Consider the following 13656-nt stretch of genomic DNA (forward strand, 5'->3'; position numbering starts at 1 on the left):
AAAGTACTAACTAAGTATTATTGATTGTTGTACTGACTAGGTAGAGAAAACAGTAACAGGTGCTGCAAAAATATCCCAGCAACACAACAAAATATAATCTCTGGTGATTCTACATTAACCTTTTCAGCTAAGCAGGCATTCAGGAGATTTATTTATGTTTATTTAGACAGTAAACTCTCTGTGGGCAGGGAATGTCTGTTTATTGTTATATTGTACTCCCCAAGTGCTTAGTTACAGTGCCCTGCACACAGTAAGCGCTAATATGATTGAATAAAGGAGATATTTCACCATCAGATAATCTATCTACTGAGTGCTTCCTAGGGGCAGAGCACACAGTGTATCAAATGCTTCGGCGAGTACAACACTATAGATTTGGTAGTAGTAGCAACTCTATTTGAGAAAGCAGCAAAATTGCTTGTGGAACTTGGAGTTGAGTTGAGGAAGCAGCATGGTGTAATGGCTAGAGCACAGGCCTGGGACTCCGAAGATCATGAGTTCTAATGTCAGCTCTGCCACTTGTCTAAGTGTGACCTTGGGCAAGTCGCTTCACTTCTCTGTGCCTCAGTTACCTTATTTGTAAACTAAGGATTGAGACTGTGAGCCCTACATGGGGCAAGGACTGTGTCCAACCCAATTTGCTTGTATCCATCCCAGTACCATCCCAATAATAATGATGGTATTTATTAAGTGCTTACTTCATGCCAAGCACTGTTCTAGGTGCTGAGCACTGTTCTAAGCGCTGACTGCAATTATTAGTAGTAATGGCATTTATTAAGAGCTTTGTGCAGAGCACTGAAAAAGCCCTGGGAAATAAAATACAAGTGGGAATTACTCAAGGGGCTCACAATCTATAAGTAGAATAAGTACACACACACAATACTAGATAGGAAAGAACCATGTCAAGAACATGTCTTAAAGGTAAAAAAAAAAAAAAAACCACGACCCCTGCATCAAGAAGCTCACTATCTAACCGAAAGACAGATGCAAAGTAATTATGGGTAGGAGTAAAAAGGGAATGGAAAGACAAAATGAATAAATACTTGAATTTGTAAATCACTATATACCGAGGTGCTACAGGAGGCTGTGAGTACATTCGTGCTGAGATGGTAGTTAGGAGGCTGTGACTTGAGGGACAAAAAGTTCATCCGAAGGACCTTCTGGAGGAGATGGGATTTCATGTAGGCTTTTAAGAGCTGTGGTCTGGAAGATTTGAAAGACGGAGAAGCATTCCAGAAGGAGGAAAGGCAAGTAACCCCCCCCCCCCCCCCCCCCCCCGCCCCACCACAACCATCCAAGCTAAACTTAACATCAAACGGCAAGACAGAATTACCGGTGGAGTCCAGAACTATAGCTAGCAAAACCAACTGTGGAAACGACGCTGGCAGCCAGAACAGCTTTTGTTAGAGTGGGCGTATGTGGAAGTTGGTAGAAAACAGGATATCCAAGCAACTGCTGTATGGTGACCTTTCCCACAAGGTGATGGACAACTTCCACACTGAACTATAGGCTTTGAGCCAGGAGTGGGCAGAAGGAGTAATACAAGAATTGGAATAACCCAATTCCACACTTGGCCAAGGAGTCAGGGCTCAATGTGCCCCAGTCCAACCAATTTACCTCAGCCCCTATGTGTGAACTTTGACTTAACTTTCCTTTGTTTGTTTTCACCTGGCGTATTATCTCATCTCTGAGCCCTTCTTGCTAATTATGTCTCAGATTTCCCACTTGTGAGCCTTGATTTTTTTTTTTCGCCGCCACTGAGGGTAAACTAACCGATCTGTTGAGCCCTGGGCATAACTGCGGAGCACTGGGAGATCACAGAAAGAGACACGATCAACTTGGCATGTAGCAATTCCAAATTGGATGGCAGATTCTGAGCAAAGGCATTGGCAGCCTGTGAAGTACAGCTGCTAGCCATAGTCCAGTCTTCATGTTCTTCTGGTGTGTAAAGAACTGCTGGCCACACGTTGGTTTGTTCAGCTTCATTCACTCACGGGGAACAAGAACATCAGCGGGCTCCTCTTCCAACACAAAAGACAGTCTATGATGTGCCTTAGTGGGGCTGAAGAGGAACGAAAGACACTGTAGCTTTTGTGTCTTTATCTGTGCCTGAGTCCAGGAGAAAATGGGTGAGTGACTGGGATTCTGAAATTCCAGGAAACGTTTTCTGCGTTCGATTTTAAATTAATCTGGGTGGCTCCCCCAAGCATTTTATACCCTTGAGATTATAGCAAGGTTGCCTGGAGAGATTTCTGTATTCTTTTTTGTCTTCAGTGTGATGGATTTTCCTAGGCGATGAGCACCTCGGATTTTGGAGTGGGGGGAATATTCTCTTAACTTATTTAAGAAATTGTTCTCAGCTTCGGTGTGGTGCAAAATGTATACTTCCTAGTGAATTTGACAGCGTCTGGGTATGTAGCAAGGTAATGTTACTGGTATTGGTTTAGGAAGTGTGTGGAAAGAGCACAGGCTTGGGAGTCAGAGGTCATGGGTTCTAATTCTGGCTCCACCACATGTCTGCTGTGTGACCTTGGGCAAGTCACTTAACTTCTCTGAGCCTCAGTTACCTCATCTGTAAATGGGGATTAAGACTGTGAGCCCCATGTAGGACAACCTGATTACCTTGTATCTCCCAGTGCTTAGAACAGTGCTTTGCACATAATAAGCACTTAACAAATGCCATTATTATTATTATGCACGCACTTTCTCTCTAGAGCCCCCTCAAAGGGGATCATCAGTAAAACCATTCAGTTGTAATCTCTGTCCGACCTCATGTGAAGAAAATTCCCTGTAGCCCGGGGGACTCTCGGACTGAAAGTTGAGTCCCCAATGAGAACCCCATCTTTCGTCCTCTCTGCTTGTGGTTAATGTTTTTAGGATCACTCCCCTTTCCTTTCCACTTCTCTGACATTCCAGATAATGTCTTTCTGGAAGGGAGGATGCCCTGCCTCCTCTTGGATCTTGAGTGAAAGGGGAAGGCACAGTTCCTTCTCTTCAATTCCCTCCTGATCAAGCCAGTCATGGTGGTCGCAGTGGTGGTGGAAGGAGGTGGACAGCCCTGGAGATTGTCCTCTCTGCAGGCCCTGGCAGTACTTTTTCTGCTTTAGGCCCAAGGATTACTGAAATTTCCCCCTCTAGACTGTAAGTTCGTTGTGGGCAGGGAACATTTGTACTAACTCTGTCGCATTGTACTTGCCCAAATGCTTAGTACAATGCCCTGCACACTAGGTGCACAATAAATACGATTGATTGAAAGGCCGGGTGCTGCTGTCTCTCTTCTCCCTTCTCCCTCAGGGCAGAACCCCACATTAATCAATCAGTCAGGGGTATTTATTGAGTGCTTAATATGTACAGAGCACCATACTAAGCTCATGGGAGAATTCCATACAACAGAGAGTAGACCTATCCCTTGCCCATAACAAGCTTACAGTCTAGCTAACCCCTGCTCCCATTTGCTAGGGGTGGAAGACCAGCCCGGTTATTGCGGAACCTTTTTTTAGTCATTAGATTCATCCTCTACCCCCCAGATTTTGAAGCACTCTCAACAAGTAGCCAGATGGACTGATTTTGAATTTTCTGGCCTCTTCCTACTTGCCCCTCTGGGGGAGGTGCTATTTTTTAGTGAGCAATGAAGAGAAAGAACAGGAAAATCCACAGTACTGTCTGTTGGGAGGCCAGGGTTCAGAGCTTAGGTTTGTCTGAACCAAAGTGGGGCATAAATAGCCATGACAATTGGGTGCCCTCCCCCAATATAGCCAAGCTGAGCTTGAAGGAGCGTGACTTAGTGGATAGAGCAGGGGCTTGGGAGTCAGAAGGACCTGGGGTCTAATGCCGACTCTGCCAAGTCTGCTCTGTGACCTTAGACAAGTCACTTCACTTCTCTGGGCCTCAGTTACCTCATCTGGAAAATGGGGATTAAGAGTGTGAGCCCCATGTGGGATAGGAACTGCTTCCAACCTGATTAATTTTTATCGACCCCAGTGCTTAGAACAGTGATTGGCACGTAGTAAGCACTTAATAAGTACCGTTATTATTATTAACCCAAACCTTCATCCCCACTTGTTAGGAAAATCAGTTTAGGTACTTATTTATTCCTATCCTCCGCACTTCAGAGAAGCAGCGTGGCTCAGTGGAAAGAGCCCGGGCTTTGGAGTCAGAGGTAATGGGTTCAAATCCCAGCTCCGCCAGTTGTCAGCTGTGTGACTTTGGGCAAGTCACTTCACTTCTCCAGGCCTCATTTCCCTCACCTGTAAAATGGGGATGAAGTCTGTGAGCCCCCCATGGGACAACCTGATTACCTTGTATCCCCCCAGCGTTGAGAACAGTGCTTTGCACATAGTAAGTGCTTAAAAAATGCCATCATTATTATTATTATTATTATTCAGAGAGGTACCTATTTATTCCATTAGAAGGAATTCAGTTCATCTGTGTTTATTCAATATATGCTTATATGTTTTGATTAAGTTGTGGGTGTTTATCTGTCGATCCCCTTAGCGTGTTTGATCTCCAGGACAGTTCTCTTCTTTATGTTGTATCTTCCCAACCGCCGAGCACAGTGCTTTGCACCCTGTGGGTGCTCAAAAAATGCAATGACTATTACTACTTAGCTTCACCTCCAGGTTATCAAGAGTCAATTGTATGGCGTGGCGAGCCAGCACAGATTGAGCAGTCCCACATGGAAGGCTTCTGCCTCAGCCTGTCTGATGTTTTCATTTCGTCCCGCTCGACTTAAACTACAAGTACAAGGCCGGAATGAATGGAAACAGCCCCCTCCCCCTCAACCCCCCGCAAGAACGTCACCGAACACAATAATCGGATAATTACGGGGCTGGAAACTTTAAAAATAAGAAACGTTAACTTTCCATCGAGCGGCACGATCCTCAAGCATTGTGTTGCAGGCGTAATATTCTGTATTTGTAAGAGTTGAAAAGACCGAAGAGGAGTTTGCCCCTGTTCCCGGAATGGTTGGTGGTGTGGCGGCGTCCTCTGGTTTGGGGGTCGGTGTGTGGATTGTGGGCTCCCGTCACCCCCACAGGGAGCTGAAAAGAGGACTGACAGCTCTCCCTTCCTGCTGGTGCCGGCAGACACCACCGCCAGACATTTCTGTTGCTTTCGCCAGGCTCGTCTCCTCACCTCCGCTTCACGCGAGGCGAGGCCTCTGTCCTTTCCGGACCTCACTGGTCAATGCCGACGCCCAAATGGACCAACTTCCCTGGCCCTTGGTTCGGCTGCTCTCCCCCTAGGATGCTATTTCCCTCCCCACCTTCGCTTCCCGGCTTATCGAGTCTGCGGTGAGTCTAGAACAAACCCTCCCTGTCCCCCAGAACGAGACCTTTCTCAAATGGAAGATGTCGTTCCTTCTACTATGTTTCATAGACGCTTAGAACAGTGCTTGGCACATAGTAAGCGCTTAATAAATGCCATTATTATTATTATTATTATAGACAGGGCTCTTCAACTCTGCTTAGGCTGCAGACGGCTGAGCCGGAGGGTTTAGTTAAAATATTTCAAGACAGATTGCGGTGAAATGCATTAGTCTGTAAATATCAAATCTGAACTAGAAGGACTGTTCCCTGTTTTGTAAACTGAGGCAACCTTACTATTTTGGAAGCTAGAGGAAGACCCTTTTACCTCTCATTTTCAGCTCTAAGTTCTAATTTGGGGTGTGTGTATGTGTGTGTGTTCTAGCCAGGGTTTATCATCATCAATCGTATTTATTGAGCGCTTACTGTGTGCAGAGCACTGTACTAAGCGCTTGGGAAGTACAAATTGGCAACATATAGAGACAGTCCCTACCCAACAGTGGGCTCACAGTCTAAAAGACTGTGTTCACAGTCTAAAGACTTATGTTCTGGTGTGTGTGAACTGTGTAGAATCAGACAGTATCAGCTGCCCTAAGTATTAGAAAGTCCAAGACCAGAAGTGCTACCTTAAGTAGCCTAGCAAATGCATTTGACTTCAGTTATGTTTTTATCTTCTTTCCTCGGTATTTAGTTCAAGAGCAGTTTATTTTTTCTTCCCGTAGTTACTGGAGGTCATTTTGATTTCTGAACTGATTCGCCGTTTTGAAAATTGCAACTAAAAGTGAAAACATCAGGTCGGACAAATGGTTTTAGAGCACTTTTCTCTGGAAATAGAGTGCAAGGTCATAATTGTAGAGTGTAAGCCCGTGGAATCAAGTCTCATCTGTTTTCCGTGATTATGTGTTGGTGCGGTTCCAACCCATCAGCTTTTGTTAAAGGCTCTCCGCCCGCCTGAGACTCTGGCCCCTTTTCTTTATGCTAGTCCACTTGGGCTCTCTTGCACAAAGCCTTTCAAAAAGGTGTCAGTGAGGTCTGGTGGAAGGGCAGCGCAAATCAGCAAGCTGAGGAGACCGATTCTGAATTTTTAATTAGGCTTTGAGTTGTTTCTTCAAAGTGTGGAGGCATCATTAGTGATGTAAGTCTTGATGCATTAGCGGAGACTGACATTTCACTTCAAACAATCGAGAGCGCAGCTGTCCTGTGCAGATAAAAGTTGCCAAATGCAGTGCGGCAAGGTGGATCGGCAGATAATTAGCTGTCCCACTTTTTCTGCCGTGTGGAAGAACGCTGCCAGTCCCGGGGAGGAAGGGGGAATTATTAGCAGGAGGAAATCCAAATATGTCATAAAGCAATTTGGAATGGCTTCAGCTGTGGCAGGACTGATAAGACTAAGGTGAAGGAAACAGCACAAACAAGACTGAGTACGTAGGCTGACTTTTTTTTTTATTTTTTTCTTAGTTTGAATCACCAGGGAAATGGCAAGAAATGAATGATCCATAAATACAGTAAAACGAGTGCTATAAACCATCAATCCGTGCCCTGACTCTGTGAGGAAAAAGATTGACTAGTCACATCGAGAGAATTCGGAGTGGCAGAATAACCCCGATGCAAAAGCTAACCAAAAAAACCCAAACAAAACCCCCCTCATCCTTTACTTTCATTCGATCATATTAAGTGATTACAGTGTGCAGAGGACTGTACTAAGCGCTTAGGAGAGAACAAGTACAATATAACAATAAACAGACACATTCCCTGCCCACAACGATCATTTAGTTTGCATTGCTTGTCGGGAAATGCTTTTTAACATTTAATCAGTAAAGACTGTTGGAAAAGTAGGGTGAAACAGGAACGCTAAGTACATCTTACCAGTTTTAAAGGTGTGATTTTTTTTGTTGTAGCCTTTCTGTTAATAATAATGATGACATTTATTAAGCGCTTACTAGGTGCAAAGCACTGTTCTCCCTAACCTCCAGACTGGATATATATCTTGGTCATCTATAGCTTGGGGCCTGGAGCATTCCTTGCGGGGCAGTTAGAAGAGGGAAAAGAGAAATTTCATTTTCCTCTAATTTCTCCTCATTAGTGTTGAATGGTGTTTCCCAAACTGGTGGGGATGTCTTGGGAAAATATTGTGAGGAACAGGAGCTGTGGAGCACGGACTCTAAGTTCCTTGAGGGCAGGGAATGTGTGGGCTAACTCTGCTTTACTTTCCTAAGTGCTTCATACATGCTCTGCACATAGTAGGTTCTCAATAAATGTAATTGATTGATTTACAGCAGTTTGGGGAGTGTTTAGCCAAGGTTCTGTTGCTTTTCCCTTTTCCTATCTCCTTTGACTATTTTGCTTATCCCTCCTTCCCACTCCTCTCCTTCACCTGGTTGGATTTTCCCTTAGTGCCTTCTCTCTTGGATGGAAACAAAGGAAGAATATTACTTTCACTTCTTCTCAATAGCCTGGAGGGTCTGCTATATTTTAGGGGAGGGTTACACTGGTGTGCTCATAACTCTGGCATTTATTATGTGCTTACTATCTCTGCTAAGAGTTGGGGTAGATACAGAGTAAGCAGTGTGTTGTAGTAGATAAAGCACCAGCCTGGGAGCCAGATGACTGGGGTTCTAATCCTGGTTCTGCAACTTGTCTGCTGTGAAACCATGGGCAAATCACTTACCTTCTCTCTGCCCACGTTTTCTCAAAAATCCCTGTTTCTGCCAAGTGGGGATTCAATACCTGGTTCTCCTTCCTACTTGCCTGGGAACCCCATGTATCCACCCTGATTTACTTTTTTCTAGCCCACTGTTTAGAGTAGTGCTTGACACATAAGTGGTCAACAAATACCATTAAAAAAGCAACAACTCTACATGGGACTCATAATCTCTCTTACCCCCATTGTACAGATAAGTGTGGCTTAGCGGAAAGAGCCCAGGCTTCAGAGTTGGAGGACGTGGGTTCTAATCCTGGTTCCGTTGCTTGTCTGCTGTGTGACCTTGGGCAAGCGACTTCACTTCTCTATGCCTCAGTTCCCTCATCTGTAAAATGGGGATTAAGGCTGGGAGCCCCATATGGGACAACCTGATTAACTTGTCTCTACCCCGGTGCTTAGAACAGTGTTTGGCACATAGTAAGTGCTTAACAAATACCATTATTATTATTATAAGGAAACTGAGGCCCAAAGAGGTTAAGTGACTTTCCTAAGGCCACCTGGGACTAGAACTCCCTGTGCCATTCTCTTTCTACTAGTTCACCCTGCCTCCCTATTTAATTTCTGTAGTATTGGGAGTGGTATTAATCTTTATTGAGCACTCATTTGCAGGAGTACTTAGAATAAATCCTTGAATGTACAAGTGAGGTGACATGTGTACAAGGTTCTGAGTATGGCTGTATAAACAAGTTTGCTGGAGTTGGCTAGTGGGTTTATTATGGGGTTCAGTTATGTGTCATCTGTCAATCAGTCAATTCTGCTTCCTTTTTTTTTCCCTTATTCTTCTGGCTTTCACTATCTGTATATTATCTCTGTCCCTGCCTCCCTTTTAAGCTATAAGTTTCTTGAGGGCAGGGAATGTGTGTCTGGTTACACCTGTACTCTCCCAAGGGCTTAGTACAGTGCCTAGTGCTCAATAAATGCTTGTGATCGAGTGGAAAGGAATAATGGGAATCTTTAGAAGGACATGGGTTAAAAATTTAGAGAACCACTGATTCAGAAGAGGTTTAACCCTTGTGTGATGGTACAAATCTTCTTCTTATTTTGATTTAGGATTACTTGGTTTTGAGGATCTCATTGTGGGCAGGGAATGTCACTGTTTTTTTGTTGTACTTTCCCAAGAGCTTATTACAGTCCTCTGCACACAGTAAGAACTCAATAAATAGGACTGAATGAGTGAAAGATGATCTTTTTCTTGAGTGTTGAAATCAGGGCCTGCCATTCTCATCAGTCAGTCAATCCGTGGTACAGAGCACCATACTGAAGATTTGGGAGAGTATAATACAACAGAATTAGCAAACATCAAACCTCAACTCCCAACCTTCAGCCTCAAGGCTCTCTCCACCAACTCTTCCCCTTCTCACTTGGCTGCACACTTCACCCACCCCTGCCCAGCAGCCTACATTCCTCCCAGGAAGCCTCTCCTCACCTCCAACTCCAACCTGCTCCTGCCTCCAACCTGTCATTCATGCTCTCCCCTTCACAGCTGGACTCTGCTCCATCTTATCAATCAATCAGTTGTATTGAGGGTTTACTGTGGACAGGGCACTGTATTAAGCGCTTGGGAGAAGACAGTAGAACAGAGTTGATAGACGTGTTCCCTGCCCACACCGAGCTTACGGTCCTACAGTCGAGTTCTCCTAGTAATAATAAATAATAATAATGATGGTATTTGTTAAGCCCTTACTGTTTGCAAAGCACTGTTCTAAGTGCTGGGGGGGTTACAAGGTGATCAGGTTGTCCCATGGGGAGCTCACAGTCTTAATCCCCATTTTACAGATGAGGTAACGGAGGCCCAGAAAAGTGAAGTGATTGCCCAAAGTCACACAGCTGATAATTGGCCGAGCCGGGATTTGAACCCCTAACCTCTGATTCCGAAGACCGAGCTCTTTCCACTGAGCCACGCTGCTTCTCAGTACATCCCACCTCACTTGACTCTCTGCTCACCCACCTCTGTATCCTTGGTCTTGAAGCTTCCTGGCCTCAAATCCCTCCGTCCCCTCCCCAGAAAGTCTACCAGACCCCCATCTTCAAAGCCTTTCTGAAATCCTCACTCCTCCAGGAGACTTTTCCCAAATTAATTTCCTCCTCCCCCATGATGTGTCCTCCCATCTACCTTACATGCTCACAGCCACCAGTAGCACTTATGTACATTTAAGCACTCGTTTCACTTCTCCATCTCTCCCTTTTCCTTAAACATCAAACTGTAAATTGCCAAATTGGTGATACTAGAAAAACTCAATTTTTTGAGAATGCCCAGGAATCCTGACTGGCCTTTTTCATTCATTCATTCAATCATATTTATTGAGCGCTTACTGTTTGCAGAGCACTGTACTTGGGAAGTACAAGTTGGCAACATATAAAGACGGTCCCTACCCAACAACGGGCTCACAGTCTAGAAGGGGGAGACCGACAACAAAACAAAACATGTGGACAGGTGTCAAGTCATCAGAATAAATAGAGATAAAGCTAGATGCACATCATTAACAAAATAAATAGAATAGTAGATGCGTACAAGTAAAATAAATAGAGTAATAAATCTGTACAAACATATATACAGGTGCTGTGGGGAGGTGAAGGACTTAGTCTTGCACCGTCTTGGTAGCTGGGTTTTTGTCGTGGGCTTAGAGTAAAACCGTCGCTGTCTCTGAAAACAGCACGTTCTGTCCTCGCTACCATGAGCAATCGTAATTTTCGATCACCTACTTTGGGCAGAGCACAGAAGCACCTCAACCTATGTATTTAAAAGTTTGTATAAAATACCTTTTTTTTTTTTTGTCGTACTATGCCACTGACTTGCTGCAGTTGTTGGAATCATTAGAAGTCCTGGACATGAGACCAAATCTGAGATACTCCACTAGATGTTGGCAATGAAATTATTGCATCATATTGAAAGCACACACAGGCCTCTCATTTTTATCTTACTGTGTTATTATTGTAGTGGTTTTCTGCTTTTCCTCTGAGTGGATATAATGCTATTTGTCGCTAACACATCTAGGGAAAAGTGGGCAGGAAGAACAAAGTGCTATTTAACCAGAGTGGTCCGAAATCATCAACTTCTTTTTAAATGCTTTCCTTTGAAAATAGTTGTTGGATAGATGTGATGCCTGCACTTTCTCCTCCGTTGAGAAAGTCAACAAAGAAACCTGTAATAGTACAGTTCCCACCAACATTCTTTAATTGGCATTGCGGGAGATACCATGCAGCACTTTTGAGAGTAGAAGTCTACCCTACCAGTTCACGCCTTATTGGATTGTTTACTTGTTTTGTTAGGGGCAGTGAAAGGAGAAGGACATTATCCTTTATTATTTCAGTCTGTTATTACAGCAGGTCTTTGGGAGTTGTTCACATGTGGGTCTCTGCTACAAGCTTTCTTGAAGCCATAAGAAATCACCTCTGGGGCCAAAGACTGAGCTAAATCAGGATCCTGGTGGTGGGTTAAAAGCAAGCCAGGCTCCTGAAATCCTCTGACGTTTTCCAGTGAGAAGTAGTGTGGCCTAGTGGAAAGAGCATGGGCCTGGTTATCAGAGGAACTGGGTTCTAATCCTGGTGAGTTTTGACTTGTAGCAGGTTGCCTTCCACTCGCTAGCCACTGCCTGAGCTAGGAATGGAATGGATATGCCTCTGCCTGACTCTCCCTCTTTTAGTCGAAACTGGTGGAGAACTGGTTACTCTCCAGGTGTGTCCCTGAGAGGGGTTACTGGCACAGTTGGTCTTTTTTTTTTAACCAACTCTGTTGAATGGTACTTTGCCAAGCACTTAGAACAGTGCTCTGCACCCAGTAAGTGCTCAATAAATACCAGAGATTGATTGATTGACCTACTTTTGGAGCTGGGGAGAAAGAAGGGAATTTTTCAGGATGAGCAGCACTCCTTTGCTGCTCTACAGGTAGTTGGGATCGGTGTTCTGTGGTGGACTGTTGCAAAAGGCTTGGGAGTACCAGCAGCCTTCAGGCTTATGACACCATTGGATCAATCAATGAGTGGTATTTACTGAGCGCTTACTGTGTACACTGTACTGTACTCAACGCTGGGGAGAGTACAGCATTACAGAGCTGGTAGATTACTTTCCCCGCTCACAAGGAGCTTACGGTCTAGAGGCTCCTGAAAATCATCTGTTAGGCTAAAGCATTGGATGTTAGAGCCATGTTTCTCCTAGGAACAAAGTGCTAAATGGAGGTGGGTTCCTGAACCAAACTTGGATGCCCTGTTTTAACCAACAAGCTAGAACTGGGGATGCAGTCATTTATCTAAATGTGGTAGTGCGCCTTTAATGTATTTATATTCAGAGAGTTTCTGCAGTGGGAAGTCAACTCTTTATCAGAAGGTAAAGGTGTGTTTACCTGTAGATTGTAAACTTCTTGTGGGCAGAGAACTACCAACTCTGTTATATCATACTCTCTCAAGCACTTAGTACAGTTCTCTGTATACAGTAATGCTCAAAAAATACAATTGATTGACCTCCTGGTTGACTGCACCTGGCAATCAGTTAAGCCTCTCCTCCCTCCATCAAGGCTTTAAAAATTTTCCCATTTTCCTGCATCCTCCCATTTCTTTTCCCACCTCATCCTCCTGCTCGACCCCCCGGAATTAGTGCCATTAGGGAAGGTAGTGTTGTTTAGTTGAAACGGATGTGTTGTCAAAGCTGATCCAGGGTGTAAGTTTCAAAATGCGGTAAGTGCCATTTGTCGACATTCAAAACATCTTAAGCTGAGGACGACCTGCATGTGGTTCCTTGTAAAACTCATAGTAAAATGGGGAAACATTTGGTCTGAAACTGGATTTTACAGATTACAGGCTTCTGTAGAAAACATTTGGATACCTCTAAGGGGAAGGAATTAGAATTCCCTTATTTGTTTTTCAACTACATACTATGTCATTTACTGTCAAATAACTAAGGTGAGGAATACCATTCTTACTCGAAATAATAATCTCTCCTGGCTACCCCATATGCTTTCCCTTAAATAGCATTTTTGTCTTGAAAAAAATCCTAGTTTAACAGAACCAACGTCCACGTACCCCCTCAGTGGCTGCGTTTTAAAATTAATCAATTTTACAGTTTTACAAACTGAAGCTTTAACTGACTTTAAGGGCTACTAAACAGATCTAGATCATATAGTTCAGGGTCCTTTCCTGGCAGTTAATGACCAGAAGAATCATAAAACATGTAGAAGAGAGTTTCTTTTTGGAAACGCTTAGGCCAGTGCTCACTGAAAAATTGATGACGGGAATAATGACAAAACAATTAGAAGGCCTATGAGCTGCAAATTCGCTTTCTGACTTTCTGCCCTTCTATTCCAGACCTTATCGGGTTGAGGCCATCAGCTTTCAATAAGTTGGCTGATTTTTGGAGATTTAAAATGCAAATCATTTTGCCGTTTCCAACTCTTAAAATGGAAGTGGCAGAGACAAATCCAAAATAATGTTCTGTTACCCACACGGAACGGATGTGTTACTATATGGTGGCTGCAGGTATGGTGAGTTGGTGGGGATGTGTGAGAATTGTTGTAGAAGTTGTTAGTTCTACGGAGAGTTTCTTCTTATTGTCGCAAAAGACTGTCAGCTGTCTCAGCTGTCACAGGTGAGACTCTGATTTGGGCAGAGGTGGGGAGGTAGTTTCCAAACATTGAGTTGAATGTATAGAAACCCAGCGTAAATG

General features: G+C 44.0%; 1 protein-coding gene and 1 non-coding gene across 2 annotated transcripts in view; one reads left to right on the top strand and one right to left on the bottom strand.

The window, feature by feature from the left end:
- Positions 1-13656, top strand: part of CACHD1 (cache domain containing 1) — a 205874-nt gene that overhangs the window by 14611 nt on the left and 177607 nt on the right. The window lies entirely within an intron of this gene.
- On the bottom strand, positions 11558-11695 carry LOC119933888. The gene has a single exon (XR_005452755.1). It is a non-coding gene; the product is annotated as a small nucleolar RNA SNORA7 (small nucleolar RNA).

The sequence above is a fragment of the Tachyglossus aculeatus genome, chromosome 10, assembly GCF_015852505.1.
Source record: "Tachyglossus aculeatus isolate mTacAcu1 chromosome 10, mTacAcu1.pri, whole genome shotgun sequence".
Lineage (NCBI taxonomy): Eukaryota > Metazoa > Chordata > Mammalia > Monotremata > Tachyglossidae > Tachyglossus > Tachyglossus aculeatus.